This window comes from Cetorhinus maximus, chromosome 12, assembly GCF_964194155.1.
Source record: "Cetorhinus maximus chromosome 12, sCetMax3.hap1.1, whole genome shotgun sequence".
Classification (NCBI taxonomy): Eukaryota; Metazoa; Chordata; class Chondrichthyes; order Lamniformes; family Cetorhinidae; genus Cetorhinus; species Cetorhinus maximus.
The window spans coordinates 109952143-109968620 of NC_135890.1; the positions used below are offsets into that span (position 1 = coordinate 109952143).

A 16478-nucleotide genomic window follows, 5' to 3' on the forward strand; every position below is an offset into this window, starting at 1 on the left:
TTTTAAAGTTCCGATTAACAACATTTTGATCCACAATCACTTCTGGTGGTAGATTTGTGGTGCACAGAACACTGCTGTCAGTTTTAAATCATGTCTCTATTGCAAGTAGTATTTCAACGAGTGGGATCCAAAAAGCCCTTTCTTTCATACTTGGGTTACGTACTAAGGATGTGGTAAAAGCAGCGACTTCATGGCATCCATCTATTGTCATCTTGATTTAGTAGGAATGCCTGCGCACGATAGGCCGGGGGAGAAGAGGGGAAACAGCAGTATTGTAGCCCAGTATGTTTTCCCACTAACACAAGAAAGGGAGGAAGAGTACAGTTTCATACCAGTGATTCTGGTATGATGTCTTAATCATGTCCTGACAGGAGAAGCTGCTCTTTGGGAGAGAAGTCTGGCACTTTCCTACACCTGGCAAGTCAGAGCCACACTAGCAAGGGCCAAAATCGCAATCTCTCAGTATGTTGCAGTTTCTATTGCTGGAAACGCACAAATGCAGACACCAGACAAGTGAAGTGCTGTGATAGCTCCCAACTTTCCCCTCACTCCTGTTGAAACCCCAAACCCCCCCATCATAGTTGAATACCCTGCAAACGTCTGATGCCAAACGGTCAGCAACAAAGGCATCAGAGTGCAACCATCTGAGCAGAGAGTTGTGTTTTATATAGAAAAAGTGGGGAAACAATGGTGGAGGAAGGGAGAAATTATTTTTACCAGAAATAATTCCCACTGGATTTGCAAGTGTAGCTAATCTTAAATGCTCACCTAGATCATGAAATGTTGATTAAAATTGCAGGACTTTGCTATACCCAAACCAAAGAAACATCACAGTGTGGATTTTCAATTTTAAAAAACTAAGAGCGTTAGAGTGCGCAAAAGCATCTAACAGCAAGCAAGAGGGTGGGAAATTGTGACTCGAGACAGCATATAGAGACTTCCTAACTTCTGGGAAAGGAAAGGTGATCAGCTACAGTGCTATCTGGAGTCGAGGTGCAATTTCAGAGCAGGGAGAGGAAACACAGCTTCAGTATTGAGTTTGCTGGATATTGCCACAATGGGCACTGCACTAAGTTGTCAATGTTGCTGCAAATATCCATTAGCCTCGCGCTCTCAGCCAAGTAAATATGCATGCCTGAGCCTGACAAATTAGAAATTACGTAAATATGCACAACTTCACTCTCCTCAGTAATGTACAATAATCTAGTGAAACAGCACACATACCAACTGAAGGATGCTGCTGGGACTTGGATAATTGTTTGTTTTGATCTGTACCAGTTGTATTTGACTGTTACTTGTGCCCCCACCTTCCTTTTTCCGAACCCCCCCACCCCCGTCCCTTATATGTAAAACTACCGTGGATTAACACCAGAGGGTGAAAAGTAAAGATATGCACACACAGGCTGTTTCTGCTGTTTGAGAGTAAAGACCACAACATATTTCAACCAATGTTGGTTTTAATGGATCACCAAAAATTGATCCCAAGGAGCTGAAGCAACTAGCCCTATATCCTAGTGATATTCAGCTCAAAAACTCTTAAAAATTGGATAGCTATCTTGATACCCACAATTACACCTTGCTGAAATCCTAATGAGGAAACGGGATCATCACATCAGCCTAACTATCGAGAAAACAGCAGCAAATGCTGATAACCAGTACCAGAGGAAAAGTGAGCATGTAGCATTACTACAACTAAATGCGAGGATAGACATACAGAATTAAGTCAAAAAAATCCAGGATCATGGGTAACTGGTGTCAATTTAGTTCCTTGTCAGAGTCCTCCCAGCCAGTCACTCCTAAAGGGGTCTCTAGGTCCAGTCAAAATACTCAAATGTAGCAGTTTTTTTTTTAAACATAAAAGCAACACAGAAAAGTTCTAACAAAGCTAAAGAAAATCTAGTATGGAGTGGGTCAAGAATTGCACTGGAAATACTGAGTCTCATTTTTAAATTCTCTGCACATGGCAATTGCGATGCTTAGAGACAAAAAAAACAGCCACATTCCACAGATTATAGTATCATGCTCAATGTGAATGTTTAAAGCCATGAGAATGCGCAGGAGATGCCACATCTCCACTGACATAAGGATATAGAAGCAACAAGGTCTGGCAATGTCGACAGCTTCAGGTTCATTCCAGTTCCTTTCCTTCCCTCCCTGACTTTTGCTGGGTGGAGCTAGTTAGTATTATTCCAGAATAATCTGATCCAATTTCCCTTGAGGGGCAGTTGACTTCCGCAATCCTGTACAGCTTCAATGAGAAGGTTTTGTTCAAATGCCAAAAACCATTACAAAATCAATGGCCTTTGCATCCAATCAGCAGCAATGCAACGTTACTTAAATAAAGCACCATACTAAGCCACAAAACAGGATAAAGAAGAGATGCAAAGCCAAAAGTTTTCTGTTCAAAAGAATAAAGCTTCAGGGGATATTGATAGAAGCTCAAAGATCGCTTTAAAAACATTTTGCTGGCATCTGGTTTATTGTTGCTTTCCTAACCCCACCCAAAACACACAAGGCAGAAAAAATTTAACTGCTCAGTCATTCATGGATCTCTTCCAGACCAACCATATCAAAACAGCAGCAACTGAGGTTAACCCCAATCCAGAAGAATAGCATGGAAGGTGACAGTAAGCTCATCATGCCTGTCCCTTGAGAAGAGTTGCCCAGGAGAAGGATCTGATGCCTGTGGCCTCTCTGCTATTTAAGGTGACATCTGAAGCACTCAATTAAAAAGCAGACATGTAGTAAAGCCTGTCTGACACTCAGCGACAACAAACACGACACCAGTCTTCCTGCTCTCAAATATGCATCATTTTATTTCCATAGACACGCACTTCAATAATAGACAAACTATTCCATTTGGATATTTTTTAAAACTATAAAACACCAAACAAGGTGCATTGTTACTTTGTTTTTAGTACCTTCCTGTGGTTGCAAAGCAAAATTCAGTGTCAGAAGCTATTATTTGTGCTTGTAGACAAAGTTCTGCAACGTAAGTACAAGCATCTTTCTTACTTCGTTTCTTCCCAATTTTTTTTTTTGACGGGTGGGGCAGAATGGTTCTTCCTCTGTATCCATTTCATAATCCAAATCTCAGTAAATGCATCCTCACCCAGAACTTTAGACTGGAGGGCAAATGGCTAGCCTCACACTTGGAACAAGCAGTACCATTTTTGAACCAGATAGGGAAGAGTGAATGGTACATAAACAAACAAAGAAAATGCTTTTTTGTAAATGACAGAAGCAAATTTTCAAAAAACTACCAGTGTAATGAAATATTACAGCATCAACCTTTAAATACTCCTTGCAGATCTGTTTCAAGTTGTAATTATAGAACTCACTCCCAGAAATCACAACCCAATTTACAGGTAAGGAAGGCCAATTGAGAATGCTCAATTGAACTAATCAAAATCCCATCATCTCACTACTGCAGCATTCAACTATTTTAATTCCAGGGTTTTCATCGTCACAATTTGATAGATTCATGACAGTAAACAATTCCTTCGTATCAGTTCTAAATTTATCTCTTACTTGTTTGGACCCGTGTCATGTTGTTCTACTTTCAAATTAAAGTAGTATCTCAAAATTATTTTTCTCCATTCAACAACTTGCAATTGTACAGCACCTTTAACATAGGAACACGTCCCACAAGAGTGCAATCAAACAAAGTTCGACACTGAGTCACATAAGGCGATATTAGGACAGGCTTGATTAAAGTTTGGAGGAGAGGGCAGTAGAGAGGTTTAGGGAAGGGGTTCCAGAGAATAGGGCCCTGGCAGCTGATGCCACAACTGTCAATGGTGGACGGATTAAACTTGGGGATGCTCAAGAGACCTCAACTATCTTCGATATCTTTATTACATTTCTCTGAAAACTCCTTTCCTGGATGAAAAATCCAAGTGTCTTCAACACTCAGACTGTGAAGCTGATCCTTTCTCTACACTGCTTTCAGAATTCAAGTGTCTTACTGACTACAACTGAACTCCATTTACAAGACAGGGTCTAACCAGTACATTATATAATTTGAATTCCACCTTCGTGACCTGTATTCTGCAGTCCTGCTTATGAAGTTGAACAATCCATTGGGTTTGTCAATTGGTACTCTGCATTGGCTGGACATGCGGAATGTGGATGATTCCTTGGTGTTTTCTAACTTCATCCATAGCTACTTCAACACTGTTCATGTAGTGTGTGTGTTGCCTATTTCTCCTTCCCACATGTAACGCTTTATATGAGCCTGCATCAAGTCTCATTTGGTCAGCACATCCGCTGTAATGACATTTCCTCCACACTGATAGTCATCTCAGGAGTGCACAATTATTGCTTGCCACTATCCTACCCCTCAGGTGTGGGGGTCAGCTTTCACTCTTATGAAAAATCTACCTATCAACTTGCTCAGCTCCACATTGCCAACTTGCTATGAATGCGTCAGAGTTTGCCATATCATATCAGTGGAAAGACGGAAGCTATACAGATGCATGCTCTTGTTTCAAAGTCAAGAAAAAGGGTTACAGCAGCAGATAGAGGCAGATGTGGACTGTCTTAGTAATCGATAGGTTATGGGGTTTAGAGCTAATGGTCAAAACAGAATGGCATAGCATCATGGCAGATTAGTGCTAAACAAGCACTCCTGGAAGGAAGTGAGGTGGTTCAGGTATAGAGTTTTTTTGTGGATTGAAGAACATGTCTTCCATTATAACCTACTGCACCTGACATTCCCAGGCAGTCTCCCATCCAAGTATTAACCAGGCCTCAGTCTGAGATAAACACAGTCTGCTTAGCTTGAGATCAGACACTTTCACACTAATATGGCCATAGGCAAACTTTCACTGTTACAGATGCCCCTAATCATTTCGGGATTGCAACTGAACGGCGTCAGCAGCAAGCATGCTTCAAAACAGATAAGCCTCGTGGCTAGGGCAGGACCTGAACCCGCGACCTTGACATTAACATATAGTGGGTTCAAGCTCATCAATAATTCATGTGGGGGGGAGGGGGTTGGAGAGGTGAAGGGGAAAGTGAGAGAAAATACAAGCACAGCTTTCCCTGCTGTAAACTTCCCCTAGCTACATTAGCGTTCCAACTCGTGCAAAAGATGCAAATTCGTGTGTCAGCGCTCAACAGCACCACCACCAAGTATAAACAACTTCACACAAAGCTATTGTAAGTGGCATAATCATTGGCAATCATTTCACACCAATTCATCCCATGTCAGTGCACAATCATATTAGTTTCCCCAAGTCAGAAAAGCTCCCTCAACAGCAGAACACAGCACTGTGCTGCTCACGCACAGTTTATATCACGGGTGCAATCAGAAACCCAAGGGATAATTTCCCTTACCACACACTTTACATCTTCCTCAATACACTGGTGAGTCAATTCTAATAAATGCCACTCCTGTGACAGGGATTGTCACTTCAGTCCTGCTCCAAGTCAAAACCTCAGTAACAGAACATGACACTGAAGTCAGAGAGGGAAGGTTCCGTTGAAAGGTCATGAGGACTCGAAACGTCAACTGTACTCTTCTCTGCCGATGCTGCCAGACCTGCTGAGTTTTTCCAGGTATTTTTTATTTTTTGCTAAGGAAGGTTCCAGACTTGGTCTGCAGTAGGTTAGCTGATCTCAGTTCAAGCTAAGTGCTACACTTGACCTCACCATCAGTGGGGGAGTAGAGAAAAATTAGCCTAGTTTTTTTGTGCTGATTGCTGTCCAGGGACCTCCCACTGTTCAGAATTCTCTTGAAAACCATTTTGCCTTCACTTTCATTTTAGATATCAGCAGAGGAGAGAACCAGACAACTTCCCAGGGACAATTAGCCCATTATCATTCACTAAAGATATGGAAAGACAGACCAACACGATAGCACCTTTAAGGACAGGAAGCCTTTATCTCTCTAAAGTTATGGAGTAAGGGCCTGCCATCATACTACTCCAGCTGACCCAAAACACTCCCTTAGCAAGCAATTACCTACCTCACAGCTGATTCACAGGCTTAATGGTTATGACTTCACAAGGGTGGGGACTGTTCGAAAAATACCTAACTGCCAGAGCACTTGTGGCACTGAAGTAAGATTGAGACTTTAGAAAAACAAATTGTCCTTCTGTGTTCTGAGATTTCCCCCCACACTGGCATCAAATACATTGAAAATCCAATCATCAATTCCAAGTAAAAGTTAGAAACGATCATTTTGATTAGTTGGTCTGTGGTGCACAATAACGAACAGCAGATCAGTAAAGGAAATTTGCACCACTGCTGCAGGAAAATCTTAAGCAAAATAGTAAGTGAACTGTAATTTTTGTTGGAAGTGCTAGGACTTGGAGTAGCCACTTTGCACTGGTAATGTGCCACAAAAATTAACCAGAGTTTACTGCTATTCACTGAATAAGGACACTGGGGGAACTCCCTGCTCCTTTGTGCATTGCAATGTCTACAGGACAGGGATGTTTGTTTATTGCCTCGTGAAGCGCAAAGCTTTCAGTCTTCACAGGTGCAGTTCTACAGGTTCTCTCTGTTCTGCTGGGACCTGATCAGCAGCACAAATGCAGTATTTCAAATCTGATGTACAATGTCTCCCTGTCCTGATGTATTTTACCCTGGTGCTACACTGCTTTCTCATCAAACCTTTGATCCGATGCACAAATCTGAACCAGTAGACTTTCATACCAGTTACAGGGTGTGCAGTGATCAAAGTCTAATAGGAGTGGACTACGGAGCACTTGTAAAATTGGGCGGGTGTTCTGATATAAATATGCACGCATACAAGGCTCAATGAAAGTTTGAGTATATTCGCTTAAATCACCCACTAATGTCTCCTCCTCTGACTTTTTTTTTTAAGGTGATCACATGCCTGTGAAGACACGCCTTGGAATGTTTCATTACATTAAAGGCATTGTACACACTCTTTACAAATGCAAGTTGCTGCTGTTGTACACCTTTTAGAAACTTCAACCAATCCAGATATCTGTGGCACCAAGCCCTCTCCCATACAAGGCAAAGGATGAAAAAGACTTGCAATTCCTATGTTCCTAACTACACAGAGCCTTTCATGAACACAGGACATTCAAAAGTGCTTGAAAGCCAATTAAGCACTTCTGAAGCACAGTCACTGGTGTAATGTAGGGAAATGTGACAGCAAATTTGTGTGCAAGTTTGTAAAACATTAATAAGACACATGACCAGATAATTATTTGAAGCATAAATATTGGCCAGGACACTGGAAGAACTCCCTGCTTGTCTATGAATACATGGACATCTGAGGGGGCAGATGGGGCCTTGGTTTAACCTGAAAGATCTGAAATATCGCATCCCAGTAATGCACTCTGGTATCAGCCTGCATTTTGTGCTCAAATCTCTGGAGTGGGACTTGAATCTAAAATTTTGACTTAGACAAGAATGCCAACACTGAGACAAGCCTGGCACCTATGAAGTCCAGCACACCCATCATGTCCACCCTTGCCAAGATCCACTGGCTCCCCCTGTGCCACAATTTCAAGTTCAGCTTCAAGGTTCTTGGCCCAGTCTAGAAATCTATCCATGGCCTCATTTTAGCTATGCACTTGTACCCGCACCAATCGCTCTCAAGTCTGGATTCCTGTTGTTCATTGCTTCACCAGCATAGGTCAGTCACTGCCCTCCCACCTTCTAGAATTCTCTCTCAAAAAGCACTTTGCCACCACTTTCATCTTGGAGCACATCTTCAACCATCAATTAAAATATTTCCATGCTTGGTGTTCACTGTTAAAGTGAATGCTCAGATACTTTTTACACAAGGAATATAATTTTTAAAATACATGCATGATTTGGCAGATTATATACTGAGCAGCTTGCCATGCACATGAATAGAACATAAAAAACGACAAGAAGCCAAATAAGAACGAAGAACATACGGACTCGAAATGTTAACTGTGTTCCTCTCCGCAGTTGCTGCCAGATCTGGTGAGCTTTTCCAAGTATTTTTATTTTTGTTTAAGAACAAAGTAATCACTGGTAATAGAAGAGGCAGGATGTTAACTGTATGTTAGATAATGCATTCACTACCCCCTGTTCCATTATGCTTCTAAAGAAGTAGCTGCTCTGAGTTGTGTTTATATTACTAAATCACTTCCACTGGAAGCAATGAAGTCAGCGGCAGCAATACTGAGAAAATGCTTTCAAATTACGTTCAAACTATATTTCAGAACATGGACTTTTGCTGAAGTGCTTAGGCAGATTGCAAACTGAATGAGAAAAACACTGGCCCCACAGTGTCTACGCTGCTACAGACATCAGTGTTGTTACAGTGCTGCAACTGACACTAGCACTGTGATGCAAGCAGTATTAAAAAGGGCCTGTAAACATTAAACCGATCTCAGAGCTGTCATTCTAATATTTTCAATGTCTTGAATACCTCTGGAAGGGTACAGAGTTCCAAAGCAGATCTAGACTTGTTGCAGGCACGACAAATCATTCACAGAATTTGAAAGCAGAATACAAATTATGCCGGACATCCTGTGATTTAAACCTTCCGTGGAAAAGAGTGGATGGGATCTGTGCCAGCAATTTTTAAATCTCTAATTCTGGCACTGAAATGTTCACAGAAAGCAAAATACTTCAGTTAAACAAAATGCATCGCCCCTCTCCAGCCAGCCAGGGACAAGATACTGGTTGTATCCTGGTAGTGATCCAGCGCAACAAAAAGTTGTTCTGGTGATCATTTTCTAAAGCCCTCCTTTCAGTCAGTAAGCATAATCCTGAGCTTCCGGTCGCTTGCCATTTTAATTCACTGTCTCCATCCCACTCTACCTCAGCCTCCTACACTGTTTCACTGAAAAACTGTTAAGTCTCCAATCTCTTTCAGGTCTGATAAAGGGCATCAAACTGAAATGTTAACTCATTTCTCTTTCCACAGAGACAACTTGGCCAGAGTATTTCCAGCATTTTCTGTTGATATTAAAATTTCTCCTTTTAGCTTTCGCTTGTTAATCATTAAATCGCTGCAGTTTTCAGTTTGTACTAAAAAGTTTTCAATTTTATTCCTTTTTAGAATTGAATTCCTCTGGACCAAATTCAACAAGAGCTTTCAAACTGCGTCGCAAATGGCGGCTATGTCTTCAGCTGGCTAAACTCTGGAATTTCCTCTCGAATGTCTCCCAGCCATTCTCTCCTCCTTTAAGATGCTCCTTAAAATCTACTTCTAACCATATTTGGGTCGTCTGTCCACACAGCACCTTATGTCTCATGTCAATTTCAATTTAATAACACTCCTGTGAAGTACCCAGGGACATTTTACTATTTTAAAGGCGCTATATAAATGCAATTTGTTGGATGGGTCAGCCCTTCAAACTTCCACTGCTAAACTGGCTCTTAGCTCAGTGACAATTGTACAGCCATAAATAAGAAAGCACAATTTAACAACATAAATGGCAAAACCACTTTCATTTAGGAAACAACACATTGCAACATGGAGGAGTGGGGAAGGCAGGATCCCGAGAAGTTTTTTTTTGCCTTAGGCGGATGTAAAAGATCCTATGGCACAATTCAATGAAGAAAAGGGGAGTTCTCCTGGTTTCTGGAATAATAATTTTGCCTCAACCAAGACCTAGCAGAGATGATCTGGTCATTTATTTCAATGCTTTTGAGGAACGTTGTGATGCACAAATTGGCTGCCGCAGTTCTTACAACAGTGGCTGGTTGTAAAGCACTTGGGCACGTCCTGAGGTCACATAAATGCAAGTTAAGAAAGATGGGCTGGTCCCCTCATTATTTCAATTGGGGAAGGTGGGACCTGGACAAGCGGGACGGTCTACATCTGAACCAGAGTGGGACTAACATCCTTGTGGGCGGGTTTCCTAGTGCTGTTGGGAGGAGTCTCAATTAATTTGGCAGGGGGAGGGAACACAATGTTAGCAGAATAGGGACACATTGTAATACAGTAAAACAATCCAGTCAGAGGGAGTACAGCTACATTAAGTTTCAAGGGAGTAAGGCAAGGCTGGATGGCCTCTACTTTAATGCCAAGAGTATTACAGGTAAAATGGATGAGTTAAGGGTGAGGATTGACATGTGGAATTGTGATATAATAGCAATCACCATGGTTGAGGGAGGGGCAGGATTGGTAGCTCATCATTCCGGGATGTAGACTCTTCAGGCAAGACAGGGGAGGGGGTAAAAGAGGAGGAGGCATTGCATTATTTGTTAAGGAGTCAGTTACTGCAGTAAGGAGAGATGATATCTTGGAGGGGGCATCGAATGAAGCTTTGTGGATAGAGCTTAGGAATAAAAAAAGGGGCAGCCACATTGTTAGGTGTTTATTATAGACCCACAGATAGTCAGCGGGAAACTAAGGAGCAAATATGTGCACAATTCACAGAGGTGTGTAAAAACAATAACAGGGTAATTATATTAGGTGATTTCAACTTTCCCAACATTAATTGGGATAGACAGTGTTAAGGGCTTGGATGGAGTGGATTTCTTGAAATGTGTACAGGAGAACTTTTTAGTCAATATGTAGAGGGTCTAACAAGGGACGGTGCAGTGCTGGACCGAATTCTGGGGAATGAAGCCAGGCAGGTGGCTGAGGTGGTGGTATGGGAGCATTTTAGTGATAGCGACCACAACATGGTGCAATTTAAGCTTGCTATGGACAAAGAAATAGACAAGTTGCAAAAAACGCTTTGGACTGGGGGAAGGGTGGATTTTAGTAAAATAAGGCAGGATCTGGCCAAGGTAGACTGGGAACAGTTACTTGTGGGGAAATCCACAGAAGAGCAGTGGGGGGGCATTCAAAAAGGAAATGGGGAGGGTACAGGCTCAACATGTTCCCTCAAGGGCGATAGGAAGGAGTAACAAGCCCAGAGAACCATGGATGACCAGAGATATTCAGGAGACGATGAGAAGGAAAAGAGGCTTTTAGCAGGTACAAGGCAGGCAAATCAGCGGAGGCATTAGTGGAGTACAGAAAGTGCAGGGTGGAGCTTAAGAAAGCAATTAGGAGAGCCAAGAGGGGATATGAGAAAGCTCTGGCTGGTAAAAGTAGGGAAAATCCCAAGATATTCTATAAGTATATCAATGGGAAGGGGATTACCAGGGAAAAAGTAGGGCCCATAAGGAACCAAGGGGGCAATCTATGGGTGGAGCCGGAGGACATCGGTAGAGTGTTGAACAAATACTTCACATCCGTCTTCACCCAAGAGAATGAGGATGAAGGTACCGAACTCAGGGAGAGAGACTGCAAGGTTCTTGAGCAAATTGATACAGGGAGTGACAAGGTATTGGAGGTGTTGGCAAGCTTAAAAGTTGACAAATCTCCAGATCCGGATAATTTGTGTCCCAGACTGCTGAGGGAGGCAAGGGAGGAGATCGCAGGGGCTCTGACCCAAATTTTTGATTCCTCTCTGGCCACGGGGGAGGTGCCAGAGAACTAGAGAGCAGCTATTTAAGAAGGGTTGTAGAGATAAGCCAGGGAACTACAGGCCAGTGAGTCTCACGTCAGTGGAAGGGAAACTATTGGAGAAAGATTCTCTCCTTCAGAATTTTCTCCACTTGGAGAGGCAAGGTTTGATCAGGGATAGTCAGCATGGCTTTGTCAGAGGGAGGTCATGCCTAACAAATTTGATTGAATTTTTTGAGGTGGTGACCAGGTGTGTAGATGAGGGTAGTGCAGTTGATGTAGTATATATGGGTTTCAGCAAAGCCTTTGACAAGGTCCCACATGGGAGACTTATAAAGAAGGCAAAGGCACATGGGATACAGAGTAATATGATAAGGTGGATTCAAAATTGGCTTAGTTATAGGAGACAGAGGGTGATGATAGAAGGATGCTTTAGTGACTGGAAGCCAGTGTCCAGTGGCGTACCACAAGGATCTGTGCTGGGTCCCCGATTATTCGTCATTTATATAAACGACATAGATGACTATGTGGGGGGTAGGATTAGTAAGTTTGCGGATGACACAAAGATTGGCCGGGTGGTTAACAGTGAGGTTGAGTGTCTTGGGCTACAGGAAGATATAGACGGGATGGTCAAATGGGCAGATATGTGGCAGATGGAATTTAACCCTGAAAAGTGTGAAGTGATACACTTTGGAAGGAGTAATTTGAGAAGGAAGTATTCAATGAATGGCATGGCACTAGGAAGTTCAGAGGAACAAAGGAATCTTGGTGGGTGTGTCCATAGATCTCTGAAGGCGGAGGGGCACATTAGTGGGGTGGTGAAAAAGGCATATGGGACACTTGCCTTTATCAATCGAGGCATAGATTACAAAAATAGGGAGGTCAAGTTGGAGTTGTATAGAACCTTGGTGAGGCCACAGCTGGAGTAGTGTGTGTAGTTCTGCTCACCACATTATAGGAAGGATGTGATTGCACTGGAGGGGATGCAGAGGAGATTCATCAGGATGTTGCCTGGGATGAAACATTTAAGTTATGAAGAGAGATTGGACAGACTTGGGTTGTTTTCGTTGGAACAGAGAAGACTGAGGGGTGACCTGATCGAGGTGTACAAGATTATGAGAGGCATGGACAGGGTGGATAGGGAGCAGCTGTTCCCCTTAGTTGAAGGGTCAGTCACAAAGGGACATAAGTTCAAGGTGAGGGGCAGGAGGTTTAGGGGGGGGGTTTGCAAGGAAAAACTTTTTTACCCAGAGGGCAGTGATGGTCTGGAATGCACTGCCTGGGAGGGTGGTGGAGGCGGGTTGCCTCACATCCTTTAAAAAGCACCTGGATGAGCACTTGGCAGGTCATAACATTCAAGGGTATGGGCCAAGTGCTGGTAAATGGGATTAGGTAGGTCGGTCAGGTATTTCTCACATGTTGGTGCAGACTCGATGGGCCAAAGGGCCTCTTCTGCACTCTGTGATTCTGTGACTAAAACCCACTAAGTGCAGCACAATTATATGTAAAATCACATCAACCAATTTCCCCGAGGGTATAGAATCTCACCCTAAACATTAAATGGCAGACGTTTCAACGGCAGAGAAAAAAAAAGCGTGCAAGTTCAGGAATTTTAGTTCTGTTTTCGAACTTCCTTAATGCCTGAGGAAACCACTTGTTAAGGTTGCTGGTGATGTCATCAAAAACGATGGTGAAAAGCTGCAGCAGCACATTTATATTGTCCCTGAGCAAAAAGAAAAAAAATCTCTTTTGCTGAGGTCTAAAGGCATCAGCTCCCTTTCAATTCTATTATCACACTGTAGAGTCAGGATTGGTGTCTGCAGCAGCAGCGTATAGAACCAGTATTTTAAAACTATTAAGAATGAAAGGATGGCAAGTATTAGAACGCTTGAATTACTTACTTTCAGAAAAATATTTGGAATCAGACTTTAAAGAAAGCAACCATTGCTCTTCAACTAACTTTAGTTCAAAACTGTAATTAATTAAAAACACTTCAGAATGTGGCAAGAAACACTAGAGGCAAAATTCAGGAATCAGTTATAATCTTTCCCTCGCGACAGTGAATAAGGATATTTATAGTGTTTTATTTCATTAAAATATTTAGTCATTTCTGCAGTCTAACAATGAAGCTCATTCTAACATCCTATAACTCAGTCATACTTAGCTGGTAAATTAAAGCTACTTTTAAATGGACAACAGAAAAGGGCAATTCTAATGCTAATGTGGAGCAGTTTATGTCCATGTCATCATGACTGCAGAGTTCTTTAGCCTTTTCAGTTGAGGATCCAGAGCTTCCTCTTAGCAAAGAAAGGGGAGACCCAGTGGAAACACTGGGCATTCTTGGCAGCTCAAAACAGTGCACACATTATGCGGCGATCGCCAAACGCAGCATTTTAAAACTGAAAACAATGAAAATATTCTTTTCCATTTTGTACCTCAGGACTGAGTCACTCTTATTTGAGGTTTTGATCAATTTGAGTTTCTATTCTGAGCAGGTTTAGCTGGTAACTAATGCAGCTAGATAACAGTGTGTAAAAAAAAATCAAGTAATTGGCACTTCTGACATTTCAATTAGCAAGAACACTGTCTCATGTGGAGCTCAGTGCCGCAGACCAGGAGGTCCCAGGTCTGCGCTAAGTTCGCTGATCTCGGGCAGGGAAACACACACAAGTTTAATGTCTGAACGCATCATCTCTGTTTACTTCGATGTAAGACATTGAGATATTTGGAGATTGCATTATGGTACCAATAGGTAGCCTGGGAACAGACAACTACACTACATTTACAACTGCATTTTCATTGCTTGCTGTAGAAGAGAGGGCTGAAGAAGAGAGATTGGCTTGGAATTGCTGAACTTGAAAGCTGAATTAACATCGACATTATTTTGTCATTAACGTAGGGTGCTTCATCAATCTTGTTTTAAATGTCTTAATTCAGACCTCTTACACTCTGAAGTGAACAGATCTGTCTGACCCACTTTATTTCTTGCCAATTTTCTTCTGCACTTCAAACCTAGCTACCCACCATGTGGATTTGAAAATTCTTGCCCTTATTCTCAACCCTTTGTGGTCTCGCTTTTCTCTACCTAGGCAGCTTTGTCTAACCTTGCATCCCAGCAATGTTATGCTGTTCCAACTGCAGTCTACTTTGTATCATTTGCTTCATTAAACCTGTCACAGGTTTATGGCCTCAAGATTCTAGTCATGGAGTAGCAGTCATCCACAGGAGGGGGGGAAAAACGGATTCTTCTTCCTAATCGTTAACCAGAGACCCATACTATGTGACAGCAGACGGAGACACTTTGGACTCTGTCTCGTAAAATAACCAGTTGACATTCAAGGCTGTCTCCCAGCAAGGAATCAAATTAAAATTTGCACTTTTTAGGCATCATTAACTTTGCAGGGGCGAGGCAGAAAGGGGACCTGAGCAATAAGAGTGGGTGGCTGAATGTACAGACATGTCGATTTTCAGCAGGTTTGTGATGCAGATAGGTAGCAAGGCAGTGGACTTCAGAAGAGAGTTCAGAAAACAGGGGTACGATAGAAGAGGGCTCTGCCGCTAATGAAACAAATGATACCAAGTAAACTGCAGTTGGAAGCGCATAACTTTGCTGGGATGCAAGGTTAGACAAAGTTGCCTAGGTAGAGAAAGGCGGGACCACAGAAAGGGTTAAAAATAAGGGCAAGAATTTTCAAATCCATATGGTGGGGAGCTAGGTTTGAAGTGCAGAAGAAAATTGGCAAGAAATAAAGTGGGTCAGACAGGACTGTTCACTGCAGGGTGTAAGAGGTCTGAATTAAAACATTTAAAACAAGACTGATGAAGCACCCTATGTTAATGACAAAATAATGCCAATGTTAATTCAGCTTTCAAGTTCAGCAATTCCAAGCCAATCTCTCTTCTTCAACCCCCTCTATTCTACAGCAAGCAATGAAAATGGCATCGCTAATGAGAAAAATTCACATCAAATGAATTTCACAGTAATTAACCGTTGATTAAATTTGTAGTTTTTCATCACATCCCTTCAATGTGTAGCATACGGCATAATGCCTTTGGCCATTTACAACACAGCTGCCAGTTAACTTTTTAAACAAAAAGCCAATTTATCATGTATATACACAAAAACTACAATCTCATTTCAGATGTCTGTTCCAGAACTACAAGAGGAAAGTTCAAGAGGTTTGCTGTCACAACTAGGTTCCTGAATAAGATCACTCCCAGCCATTACTCTACATAAATCAAGAATGTAAATAATAATGCTGCTAAATTGAAAGTGCTAGAGATGCTTTGAATTCTAATAGATACAACACATTTAAGTTATTTTAGAACTTTCTTAAATGTTAACAGTTCAGCCACATAAAATATCATACAAAGAGAATAAACCTTGATTGGGAAAAATGATCAGACCAGCTGTCACACATGCCGAGCACCCAACAATCTCATGTTAATCTTACAGTATTTTGGAGAGATAGATCTGGTCTGTTGGCATCCCAGCATTTAATTTAGAAAACTGAAGTAGTAACATAACCTTCTATATAAAGTGTGTATGCTTTTAAAATGCATTAAATTAGAAACTCACAACAAGGATGAAGGCCAACTACACACCCAAACGCTTACAGTTCAAAAAACAAACACACCACTCCAGGTATTCACAACCTGTTCAACCCTTCAACTTTCTGTAAAGGCTTTCCATCTCCTCCCATTCTTCAGATTTGTCCCTTTTCTTTCAATCAAGCCTGTGCATTAGATGCTGATTAACCAATTTTTTAACAGTATAAAACCTTAGCGCAAGTAAATACTACTAAATTGGTACATTGACATGCCTGACCATTTTTCAAAGCAACAGATCAATTATGCAAAACACACTCCATGATTGATCGAGGATTTAACATCGAATACCGTAACTTATCAAAGGAAAAATCTTTTCACAAAGATGACTCACAAAGCGTGTTGACTGTTAAGGAGAATGTCTTTTACTTCTCACCATCAAGCTGTCAGTCATTAAACACGAATATCAAAACCTCACATTAAATCCAATTTTAGATAGCAGCGAATGCAACAGATTAAAAAGTGCTCCCCGTCTGAATCTTCGACAGTATTTTATCGTCAG

The 16478-nt window shown here is 41.8% G+C and overlaps 1 protein-coding gene across 7 annotated transcripts in view; it reads right to left on the reverse strand.

Moving 5' to 3' along the window:
- LOC144687851 (coronin-1C-like) overlaps nt 1-16478 on the reverse strand; it is a 181055-nt gene that overhangs the window by 140399 nt on the left and 24178 nt on the right. The gene's annotated exons all lie outside the window — the stretch shown is intronic.